Source organism: Oncorhynchus kisutch, linkage group LG16 (assembly GCF_002021735.2).
Source record: "Oncorhynchus kisutch isolate 150728-3 linkage group LG16, Okis_V2, whole genome shotgun sequence".
In the NCBI taxonomy this organism is placed as follows: Eukaryota; Metazoa; Chordata; class Actinopteri; order Salmoniformes; family Salmonidae; genus Oncorhynchus; species Oncorhynchus kisutch.
In genome coordinates this window covers 41,266,993-41,279,597 of record NC_034189.2, presented here as the reverse complement: position 1 = coordinate 41,279,597, position 12,605 = coordinate 41,266,993, and the positions used below count along the sequence as shown (strand labels likewise).

General features: G+C 44.1%; 1 protein-coding gene across 14 annotated transcripts in view; it reads right to left on the bottom strand.

The window, feature by feature from the left end:
• LOC109878207 (bromodomain adjacent to zinc finger domain protein 2B-like) overlaps window positions 1-12,381 on the bottom strand; it is an 86,052-nt gene extending 73,671 nt beyond the window's left edge. For 9 of the 14 annotated variants that reach the window (XM_031792430.1, XM_031792439.1, XM_031792432.1 and 6 more), the window contains exons 1-2: window positions 12,186-12,381; window positions 1-35 (exon numbers count right to left, since the gene is read on the bottom strand). The exon at window positions 1-35 is cut by the window's left edge and continues 9 nt beyond it. The gene's annotated coding sequence lies outside the window, so the exon portion shown is untranslated. Of the gene's footprint in view, window positions 36-11,694; window positions 12,067-12,185 lie in introns of those variants that run through there. The other 5 variants (XM_031792434.1, XM_031792436.1, XM_031792440.1 and 2 more) reach the window with 2 other exon arrangements.
• Window positions 12,382-12,605: the final 224 nt, after the last annotated feature.

The window sequence follows — 12,605 nt, the reverse complement described above, 5'->3', positions numbered from 1 at the left end:
ATGTCTTCAGCTCTGTGACATCACTGCTCTAACACCTGAGAGAGAAAAAGAGGACGACAGTCAGGTTAATCCATTTATACGTTAATATGTCTTCTGTATGACACTGTTCATTTAATCTGTTCTCCGTGAAAAATACAATCTAAACGCTAATGGCGACCAGTTTGGGCCCTGAAGGGGAATACCTGATTCATTTCCAACATAGAGCGATATCAAAGCTCTGTGCGCTGTTGTGGTCAACTGACAGATCAAACCAAACAAAAGGACATGACGTTTTGAGACCCAGCTAGGAGCTGGCACTGAGCATAAGCAGAGCAGAACTAACACACACACACACACACTCTCTCTCTCTCTGTCGCAGGCTCAGCAGGCCTGCGAACACAAACACAAACAGACCGCGCAACACACAGTCATACATATTTTCCTGCTAAACCTGTTAGAATGAAAGGCAGACATTATGGCTTTTGGTGTGAGGGAGGAGGATATTTTCCCAAAACACAAGACAGTTCTTGCTAAGAGAGAGGACCAGCCCTTCCCAGTGTTCTCACGCCCCTCAGTGCTACACTGTCTCTGATGTATCTGTCTTCCTGGAGCACAGAGGAGGGGAAAGGCAGAGAGGGAGCTTTCTCAGCCTGTGTGTATGAAAGGACATGGTGACAGTCCGGACTGTGTGTCACAGCCGTGGCACTGTCTCTCTCACTGCAGCACCACTAGTGGTGTCATTGGTCACTCTGGTGCACATACTCACCCTGACACTGGGTAAAACTCTACAGCACACAGACAGACACAGGGGCACAGAAACACACAACACGCGCCATTACGGCTGAAACCTCCACACACACACACACACACCACCTTGATTACACATCTCCGTGGCGTAAACACACCGTGCCGAGCCGACTGAGGGAATTCATCTGTAGAGTCTTCATAAAGGCCTATTAGAGCCATGATTAAAGGATGTTCCCTCAGAGAGGGCGCGACGCTGAAATGAGTCCCCCAGCCAAAGAGTGCTGTAATAACAGTGGCGAGATTTGAAGCTACATACTTCACACCGTTTTCGCCTGCCTGGGTATTTGAAATACACACTGACCCGACATCAGCTGCTGATGCCACGGCCGCGCTAGCTATTTGCTCAGACAATGGGCCTAGAACACTTTAGTAAGCTCTTTACGTGAGCTCTACTCAAACACAGTCATAAGCGACACAACGATAGCAAGCAGCATCTAACTAGGCCTAAACATTCTGTAAGCCCGCAGGCACAAAACAACAGGTCCACGTAGAACACGGCTTTTCAATTCCAGGCCTCCAGGGCAACAGCTGTGACGTGGCCCCGGAGGCCTGGTATTGAATAGTGCCTTTGGCGTAGAGAACCGTCACGTTAAATCTAGTAATGTAGACTTGAACTTTAGTGAGGAGAAACCTTAGCGAGGCCGTCATAAAGTGCCATTCAGTGACAGACACGCTAAAAAGGTGTTTTTACTCCTTTTGCTCCCGGCTCATCTGTGAAATCGCAGGCCAGGGAGGGAGGGAGGGAGGGAGGGAGGGAGGGAGGGAGGGAGGGAGGGAGGGAGGAAGGGAGGGAGGGAGGAAGGGATGAAAGAGGAGGGCACTGACTGTGAACTGGCCGCAGACATTTTTCTGGAACCTCGGGAACAAAACATGCAAGTCTTGACAATCTATCCACCACTGAGTCGTCACACAATCAGTTGCAGGAAACCGATCCCTTAAATAGCAGTGATTCATCTCTTCATCGCACAAAGTCAGTACACAGAACACAAAGAACCCCTCTCTCTCTCTCTGTCTCTCTCTCTCTCTCTCTCTCTGCTTAAAAATACTGCTTCTCCCAGCTTTCTTTAGCGTGTGATTTACCGCCACTGTTTAACTGCGGGGCAGTATCTTTTATCGTTACATGATCTGGAGCTGGAAGCTGACAAAATGGAATCTGTGGCGAGAGGTGAGTGTCTGTTCTGTGGAAAGACGAGGAAGAGGGGAGGGAGAAGAATCTGTGCGGTAGAAACGTTTGCCTAAGTGCAATTCTGATCCTCTCTCTCAGCTTATTCAAAAGAGCCTCTCTGTGTGTTATATTCCATTAAATGCCTTTTCCTAGACCTGATGGAGAAAGTCCCATTACTGGGGAGTGGGTTATCCCAAACAATGTAAAGCACAAGAACTGGCTGAAAAGCAACGAACATAAATACAATCCATTTGTGGGATTTAAGAGAGAGGACATCCTCGAGGGACTGTTATTATGTAACACAAACAGTGTGTGTGTGTGTGTGTGCACACGTGTGTACCCGTTAGCGCATGGGCGTATGTGTGAGCGTATGTGTGAGCGGGATGGTACTGTATGTGTGTGCCATTTCTGATTCAGCCCTGGTAACGCTGCTCCCAATATGGCTGGGAGCCAATTCCTACAGTAGCATCATGATGAATCTGAGGGGAGCCTCTCTCCGTCTCCCTCCACTTAGCCTATGGGGCTATCATTCACCGGCTAATTGGACGGACCTGCCTCTGGCCTCAGCTTAAAGGTCCAATGCAATCGTTTTTATCTCAATATCAAATCATTTCTGGGTAACAATTAAGTAACTTACTGTGATTGTTTTTAAATTAAAATGGTGAAAAAGAAACTAAAAGAGCTTCTTAGCAAAGAGCACTTTCTCAAGCAAGAATTGTGCTCGGACTCTCATGGGAGTGGTCTGAGTGGGAAGTGGAAAATGGTTCTCTTTATTTAACTAGGCAAGTCAGTTAATTAAGAACAAATTTGTATTTACAATGACGGTCTACCCTGGCCAAACCCGGGCCAATTGTGCACCGCCCTACGGGACTCCCAATCACAGCCAGATGTGATACAGCCTGGATCTGAACCAGAACCAGGGACTGTAGTGATGTCTCTTGCACTAAGATGCAGTGTCTTAGACCACTGAGCCACTCGGGAGTCCAGAGAGGTTCGGAACTCTCTTTCTTATTGGTCTATTAACTCCTTTACTGCATGGTGATGTCATCATGGAAGGCCAAAACTCCATCACAGCAAAACAGGCTGAAATGTATTTTTAAACAGAATTATCATCCTTTTCACCATTTCACAGTATTATTCCAACCGCATAGTGTAGAAATATATATAAAACTGTTGACTGCACTGAGCCTTTAAGACACGCTGATGTGACTGTGTGTCATCAGACTGAACACAGCCCACGTTCACTACTGTGGGACTTCATTCATACAGGCTATAAAATTGATACTTGGCTACATAAATTAATCATAAAAATTAGGATGAAGTTGCCTCTGGAGTAGACATCTAAGGTGAGCTTGGCACCCCCCCACCCCCCCTTAATGGTTACAGTTACGATTTAGAGAAAGAAGTGCATATGGGCAACTTGTACCAGGAGCGCACGACTGTCTGTCTGAGTGAGTGAATGAGGGGACGCAGCTGCTCCGGCGGAGCAGAGTAGAGCTCCATGGCTCAGTGTCATCCCAACAGCCTTGACAATCTACCAAGACGACGCGTGAAGGTCACTCACAGCAGCCGCCAACGCAGCTGTCACGCCTCTTCCACCCGCCGCCCTCTCTCTCGCCTGCCCGGCCGGCTCTGGGTCGACCAACAAACCGACCAACACATCATACCCTGCAATAAATCCTCTCTCTGTACTCTCCCTGTTAGCCTAGCTCAGCCTCAACATGGTATTCCATACAAGAGATATTTTGAAATACAAGATGATCACCAAAGTTCATCTACAAGCTAACATTCAACCTAATAGAAAGCGCAGGGGGATAGAAAGCACAGGCACAGTCTTGATTCCTGCATTACTGTGTTTCGATGGCTAAAGTTTCCATTAAATGAATCGCCTGTCTCAATCAGGGAGTCAATAAAAGGCCCAATCCTGTCAAACCCTGAGGGAGAAGTGTGTGTGTGTGTGTGTGTGTGCGCAGATGTGTGCATACTTGAAGGGAGTGAAGAGCTCTGACAGGTGAGTGATTGAGTGCTTTCATTTCCCTCCCTGTGTTGAGATTACACACACACACACACACACACACACACACACACAGATGTTGTTTCCGCTTCTGGTCCATGCTTAAATTAGCTCTAAATATTTGGATTACACGCGGGAGCTCTCACAGAGGATTTAGCCTCCGTAGCCTGCAGGCCAGGGGGATGTGTGGATGTTTCCATCTTTGAACAAACATAAGACACACACACACACACAGACACACACAAGCACACCGCACAAACAAATACAACCTTGCCACACAGGCACACACGGGTTCAAACCACAACACAACAACCACAAAACACCAATCCTACCAAGGCCGACTACACTGCAACCCAATCCATGGATGTTATTATGTAGTCTAAGAGTTTCAGTTAGTAGAGGGTGGATACTAACTCCAGACACTGCTCCCATGCAGCCCTGAGAGCTAGTAGAGGTCAGTGCCCCCCAGCCTGAGATAAAGGCGTCTCCCCGTCCGCTCTCCGAGCGCCTGCTTGGGTAGAGGCGTCTCGCGTTACAGCTGTCTCTCAGTGTCATCGTTTAGAGAAAGGGACAATGCCACAAGGCAGGCAGCTAGCCTTTCATGGCGGCCGTGAACAACAACAGCCACTCTGGGGCAGACGGGGGGGGGGGAGTGACGGAGGAACGGTTTCTCTGTTTCAACTCCCGCCACATTGAGACGAGAGGCGAGATCACCACAGCATGTGTCTAGGCTATCTGTGGAAGAGAATGAGGTCTGAGAGAAAATGGTGGCACATTTTCAACTTTCCATTTCCTTCTCACGGGCCTTTAATGAATGACTTGTTACATGTGGTTCCCTGCTTTTTACTGCTTGTAGGCTAAGTGTCTTTTAGTTATTGCACAAGCACACACGTACGGGAAAAGACGGACGAATCCTGATGGAGAACAGATTGTGGAACATCAAATGAACCGATAGAATCCGTCCATGCCCAGGAATAACTCCACGGTGCGTCTGTGCTAGTCACGCTAGTGTGGATTACTTGAATCCCCCTCTTCCCGAGGTGAAGTCCCTATCCTGACGTCTAGTTCTAAAAACAGCCAGTTAGCTCCGGGTCCAATAATGACTAATCCAATCAGGAGAATGTTTAGGCCGCAGCTCTGTTACTAGGTAGGCTGAGTCAAGCTGAAATCACCATGACATGCAAAGGCCTAATCTATACTGTAGGCTACATTTTACGAGATGAGTAAAAGACCATATCAAACAGAGTCTTTGAAAGTTTAACACTGGCGGACTTGCCATTAGGCAGAAGAGGCCATTTGCTACAGGCTTCACATCATCGTCAAGGGGCCTCATGAACTGTGCATAATAAAAAGAAACATATGTTTTCTTTTTTAAACAAATTTCAGTCCCTGATGAGAGGGGTAACAATGAAATAAAAGCAGTGGAACTGGCTTCGAGGACCAGTGTTGAGTTTGAGGGCTCTAGGGGGATGCAATACATATTTCTTTAGTAAAAAGACAGGCGCAGCTGAAAATACTGCTATCGTTGCCAAGGCAGAGGACATGTATGTACAGCCCATGTATCCTATGCTGTCTGGCCAAAAAGAGTATGGCATGTGATACTCCTTTCAGCCAGACAGCATCAGATACATGGGCTACATATAGTAAGACGAAGGGGCGCTGTTTCGCTCACTCAGATGCTTTCTCCAGTGAAACAGTTTCATCCACTTGTGAATCGAAGGCAAGTTGGCGGGGGCACAGTGCACTGTTCGGATGCTGGAATTGTTTGGATGGACGTGCGAAGACTGAGTCACTAAGTACGCCCCCGAAGTTTAGGCATATTATCTGTGAATCAGCTCTAGTAAAATACAACAGATATAAGCAACTGTCTGCTGCATGGATATAGCCGAGGCCTCTGCTCTTTACTCCTGCCCTACTCGGACAAATGCAAGCAGGACGGTTTACAAAGAAGACCTTACACTGTATGGTTACTGCTGACCAACATAAAATTTGGCTATTTCATTGCTGAACAGAGTCCTTCTTTCCCCCATCCCTCCACATCCTTGTCAGTTCTTATGGCGCTCAGTTAAAATTAAATATTTAAAATTCTGGCTAGGTTGCAGCAGTCTGCCAGCACAGCTAAAATGAAAAGCCTTTGTGGCAGCAGTGACCAGATTTTAAATGCTGGACGATCAATAAATAAAAGGTTGGTTGTTGAAGCGCAACCTCAGAGTGTGTGTGTGTGCCTGTGTGTGTGTGTGCCTGTGTGTGTGTGTGCCTGTGTGTGTGTGTGTGTGTGTGTGTGTGTGTGTGTGTGTGTGTGTGTGTGTGTGTGTGTGTGTGTGTGTGTGTGTGTGTGTGTGTGTGTGTGTGTGTGTGTGTGTGTGTGTGTGTGTGTGCCTGTGCCTGTGTGTGTGTGAGTGTTACCTTTTAACAGCCACCCAGGGGCTACTCCATCCTCCTCAATCCTGCAACCAGCTGTCCTAGTATGATGAACAACATTGACCATCCCACCACAATATAAAACCTGACACATCCAGAGATTCCCACATCCAAACATATTTCTATCCGCAATGCCAACAACACTTCAGAATTCCCAGCATGTGAGAGATACTGCAGATACGTGAATAGAGCATGCAGGCTGCACACTATTTTAGTGGAGAATGTAAAAGGGTGATAAGCCAACCAAACAGGCCTAGGCTAAGCTATACTACGATTGGTATTTCCAATACCGTCCCCATTATCACAGTAGGCAGGGACTCAATCACTGGAGATTTCCAGGCACGGCACACACAGGCAATATGACAATCTCCCGGGGGGGGGGGGGGGGGGGGGGGGGTGGATGGCTCGCTGGTGAAGACCACTAAAAACAAGCCCTTTCTAATAGTGGATTGCTCCTTACGCATAGCTTAGGATATACCCTCCTTCAGATGATGTCGTTCAAAAGCATCAACCTTGGACCCACTCTGAAGGACTCATGTTGAGCAGAGCTGTGGTTTATCTGACTCTTTTGTCATAGGGTATCAAGCCATACACGTTTAGCATGGCTACAGACAAGACAGAGCGGCTGGCGTTAAGCAGTAGGCCTAGCTAATCTACTACTAGGCTATGAACGGAACCATGTTGTTTTGGAAAAAAAGGACCGTCTTCAGTAGTCTAATCTTGGCTCAGTTCCTACATCAGTTAGCCTAACCAATGCTCTTAGTTCTCATCAGGCTATCAGCATCTTAGATTGAAGTGTGCTCATTCGAGACAGAAGGAAGGAAACTGTAAGGCCTAATACCTGGCTACTGTAAGGCCTAATACCTGGCTACTGTAATCAATAGCCTACAGCTGAAATTAAAGACAGTTTTTTTGTCTCTGCCTCAAACACCCACACAAACCAAGTCAATAGGCCTGGTTATCCCTTTGCGACTGTTTTGAGAAAACTGGCAGGTTTTATGATACAGTACAAAGAAGGAAAAATGAATCGACAGACAGACAGGCTAGCCTACTCCTTTACAGACTTTCTGCAGAGCTCAAGGACTTTGAAAATGAGGCATTACTTGAGGGAGAAATCAACCTCTTCACCTTGCCAGTGAAACAACAAGCATCCTGACAGAGAGACAGACACAGACAGACCATAAAAAAATAACCTTGAGTTTCATCAAGGAAATTCTCACATTGAATGATAAATAGGAAGAAGCCCAGGGAACGGACAAAACAAAGACCTTAGCAGCTAAACGCCTCCTCTCCCAAACATGCCCTCCGTGTCTTTGGTATTTCAGAAACAAACTGAACTTGGCGTGACCTGGTTGTACAAAAGGCATTTATGCTACTATTTTTGGAGTCTACGAAAGAAACAATAACACAGAGATTATTTGTACGTGTTAAACAAGCCAGACTGCTGTAAAACTGACATCTGCTTGTACCAGTAATGCTCCCCAGTTCATGACACAAACTGAACCAGGCCACCATAGATGCCCATAGTATGTTCTTGCATATTGCTGACATTCATCTTGCATACTACCACCATGTTTGTACAAATGGATGTGTGTGCTATAATGTAGGCTAGGCTATGTAAAAATGCATGTTGCTACTTAATGTCAACTTAATGTACAGTGTGACTAGAATAGCAAAGCGAAGGTGAAGTAGATCATAGGAGCACTAACAAAGTTGTCATACTGTCATTAACTTATGTTATGTTCTGTCAACAGTTGTGCTAATGAGTATTCACAACACTTGCTCCAAGGAACATTTTCAGACTTGACAATCATCGTGCACAGTAACAAAGGTTTAATAGCCAACAATAATAATCAGCAGTAGCCTAATTAAACATTTTGGATTTTAAGCCAATTCCTGCATCCCTAAAGGGCCATCAATTTCACCACACATCTTTATAAAAGTTAGTACTTGACTTCTGAGAAGATTGGTGTGTGTGTGAGAGAGAGAGAGAGAGAGAGAGAGAGAGAGAGAGAGAGAGAGAGAGAGAGAGAGAGAGAGAGAGAGAGAGAGAGAGAGAGAGAGAGAGAGAGAGAGAGAGAGAGAGAGAGAGAGAGAGAGAGAGAGAGAGAGAGAGAGAGAGAGAGAAAGAGAGAGAGAGAGAGAGAGAGAGAGAGAGAGACAGAGAGCTTGAAGTAAACACAGGGTTGGATGACTCTGTGACAATCCAGCTTTAGGTCATTAGGCTCTGGTTGATTCATTTCACATAACACAAAACAAACGTGCTTCCTCTTTAGAGTTGAAAACGTAAAATGAGTGTGAACAACACACCACCACTACAGTGCAGAGATTTCACAGACTTTACCCAACTGTTCGTTCCCTTACCACACATAAGATCTGTTTACAGAAGCTAATCAATCTCTGTGTAGGCCATACAAAACAACATAAACAAGGAAATCAATGCCAGAAACAAACAATGTAGACCTTCGTTTCCAGGGTTACAGTAATAAATGCTTCGTTACAGTGTCTCACAAACAATGAAGGGAAACACTGAAACTAGCACAAGGAGGTGCAGTATAGGAATATAGCATGCTAATCAAATTCCGTGCACACTGCAATCAGTGAGAGCCATGTGGGCATTGCGTTTAAGATCAATTGAAAGGGTGGCAGCGTAGATCGAGACAAACTACTTGATTGTTGACTGGATAACCACCCTCACCTCATTTCAAAAAGACAAAAAAATGATGGACACCAAAGCAGGCACGTTCCTCTAACATTATCAGCCCTAATTTCAATAGTACAGGATTAGACAGAATAGACTTGTGTGCATATGGGATTGTCTGTAGAAAAGCTGTCCAAGTTTTGTCAGTTTCAGCACCCCCAGACACAGGGGCTCCTAAACCTAATTTCTCCTAATCAGCTTAGTCAATAGCAACCGTTTGGTGCAGCGTTGGGTAGACATGCAAATAGGGCTTAAACATGTCTATCTTTAATTCCTGAATGTTCAAGTCAAGCGGAAGTCCTTTTTATCTCCTGGCAAAGAAAACAACATTCTGTGGGGGGGAGAGAGGGGAGGCGAGGCAGAGAGAGAGAGAGAGAGAGAGAGAGAGAGAGAGAGAGAGAGCACTACAGTTTTTTTTTTACTTCTCTTGGCCAGGCATGGAAACATCCCTGATTTGAGTGTGCTTGAGGTAGCACAGTTTGCTTCCATTTCAAACCAACATCACAAACAAGCCCTGACAGATTTGTTCTCTCTCACTCGCATTATGGGGAAACACACAGCAACACAAGTATATTAGTGCTCCTCTGCCCTGTTCTGCTGTGTGTGTTCAGCTGCAGCACACACACACACACACACACAAAAGAAGCTAACAATAGCCGTTTGTAATAGTGGTGGAAAAATGGGAGAGACTGTTCCGTTTCAATTCACTGATACCACTAATGGCTTCTTAGCAGCTCCATGAAATCAGGCTGCTGTCATGTCCATGCATCAGCACAGGGAGAGGAGAGGAGCCATTCCCAGAAGGAAAAAGGCATCGCGCCTCCCTCAGCAAGGATGTTTGGCTAAGCATCTGCTCCTGTGCACTTTAGCTTTGCAGCAGTAAATATCCAAACAAAGAGGGTGGGAGGTGAAACGATTAGATTCCCTATCACAAAGCATCATTGTTGTTGTTCTTTTACAACAACTGCTTGTGAGACAACAACTGGGATCCATTTTAAAGACTATCACACAGGGATATGGTGGATGGATGATCACCAGAACAACTGGTGATGAGAGTATAATCTCTAGTGTGACAGGAGATTCTTCGATGATAAACTAGACAGTTTGCTACTTTGGGTAGCCTATGTTTGAAATCTTTCCTCGGCTATAACATCAACAAAACACACAAATGAACCATGTTATATGTTATAACATGGTAATAATAAAAAATTTAACCAGCCTACTGTCATCGCTACCTACTGTCTCTGTCACACCTCTGCCATCTTCTCTGAAATGAGCTTTACAATGACGAGATTGTGGATAACGAGTAGGCTACATGTTGTTCAATAGCGCATACCACTTATGGCATGATAATTAGGCCCAAGACCTATAGTCATCTAAGGTGAACATTGTGATATTACCAGTAGATAATCCTAGGCACACTATCTTTGCCTTTTATGTGTAAACAAGTGTCAACGACTCCCACAATGCAAATGGGAAAAGAGGGGAAAGGGAAAAAATACTAATAATACTTTGCTTGACTAATTAAAAGTTGACATTTGTGTAAACATCCATAGCTGTTGATAAATGTCTAAACGTATTAGACTACTTGGCTATTAGTCCATTCAACAATATATATTTTTTAAATGTAATAGCAAAACATGATGATACACTGGGCTATATGTCATAACATCATTCTGATATAGCATATTTATTCTAATCGATTATGATTAGCCCGTGTAACCTATTGCCTAATTCCAGCGGTTGAACGTTTAAAACACATAATATCGTGCTATTCATGTTATTGAACAACAGTGTTGTGACAAAATAACATCTTTATCAAAGTGTCATTGCTAAACTAGAAATCGTGCATGTAGAAAATACCTAACCAAGTTCAGTGAGAGAGAAAAAAAATCGAGTTTTTAAAGGCAGTTTGCATGCCATCTCCACCTGCCACTACTTATTAAAACACAACGTCTGTGTGTTTTGGGCGTTCAAAAACATGTATCCGATTATTGCAACACTGTATAATGTCACTGTAACGTTGTAGCTGAATCCCACTCTTCTTCAAACGCAACACCAAATTGTTCCTCCTTCCAATCACAGGCTAAATGTTGCCTTACATTTCTCTTAAACTTCACATGACGTCACCGTCTACATTTCTTTTCCCAGAGTCTAGTTTAAACTTTCTCTATGTAAAACATGGATACGTTTCCTTCAAGCGTGGGGGTGCTTAGGGAATTTAAATCAACCAAGATGGCGAAAGGCTTGTTGTTTGGAAGGGTAGAAAAATGGAGGATATTGTAATATACACAAAGGGATACATTTCAACGACTCGGCCAGGCAGCAGCTGCTTCTTGTTTGAGGAAGCAACAAAAGATAGCTTTAGCCAGTTGTAAAAAAAAAAGAGCCTGAAACTCGACAAAAACATCAAACTAATTTTACTAATAAGATATGTAATTTTACCTGGCAAACCATAACACAATATATTATATTGTTAAATCAAGTATTTATGTTTATGCTTACTAATTATTTTATTTTCGCATTGAAGAGCTATTAGCTGGCTCGGATTTTGCCCTGTCTGTAAACGGACAGCTAAATAGACCAAAGGTAGCTTGTGCTCCCTACCTTCATTGACTCCCACATCGTTCCTTTAAATGTGCACAAAAAATACTAGCTAACTTATATATAACAGTGGGTAAAAACATCTTCAAAAAAGTTTTCCTGAACTAAATAAAACAGTTTTTATTTAAAAAAAAAAATAGAACAGTTCAATTAAAAGCGCACGAGAGAGGACACAAAGACGATTCCGACTATCAGGTCACAAACTAGCTTGATCTGAGCAACGACAAAAAACACTCCGTTTACTCTAGAAAACAACTTTGGTGTAGTCTATTATTTTACCATGCAGTAAAAGGCGCACATGCCGATTGCTTAGAATAACATTGTGTCCATTTGATAAGTTTCTATCAATCTGCAGTTGACGATTGAGGGACACACGCAGTAAGCAAAGAAACTACAGCTCGCCTCGCGAAACAAATCAAGCCAGCTACATCGCTTGTTCTATGATATAACAGACCGTCTTCTTTACCCCCACCTTGAAATAAGAGGACACTTACCTTTAGTTTCGACACTAATACTTATTTCCAACGGGATTTTGTTTCAAGTAATACTTCGTGTAGCCTTCTAGCCTCTTTTCGATTTCGTTTTGAAAGAGGCCGGTAACAGATGATAAAGAAAGGAATTGGGCAGTAATTGAGTCTCGGTGTGAGTGAGTGTGTGTGTTAGTTACTAACAGCAGATTGAAGGAGACTCTTCTCAAGGTTTATTCAGCTCCACTTCAAGGAACCAAAGTGACGTCAGCTTACAAGCTGCCACAAAAGAAAACTTGTATTTGCCATTAATAGAGAACAATGTTTGTTTTAATTAGGAAAACAATAGTACACTACGTTTAGACAGTTGGACTACGACTAGGGCTATACCATGTGCTAATGTAACAAACAAAAGCATCTATTGGATTGATTCAAGGATGAGGAATC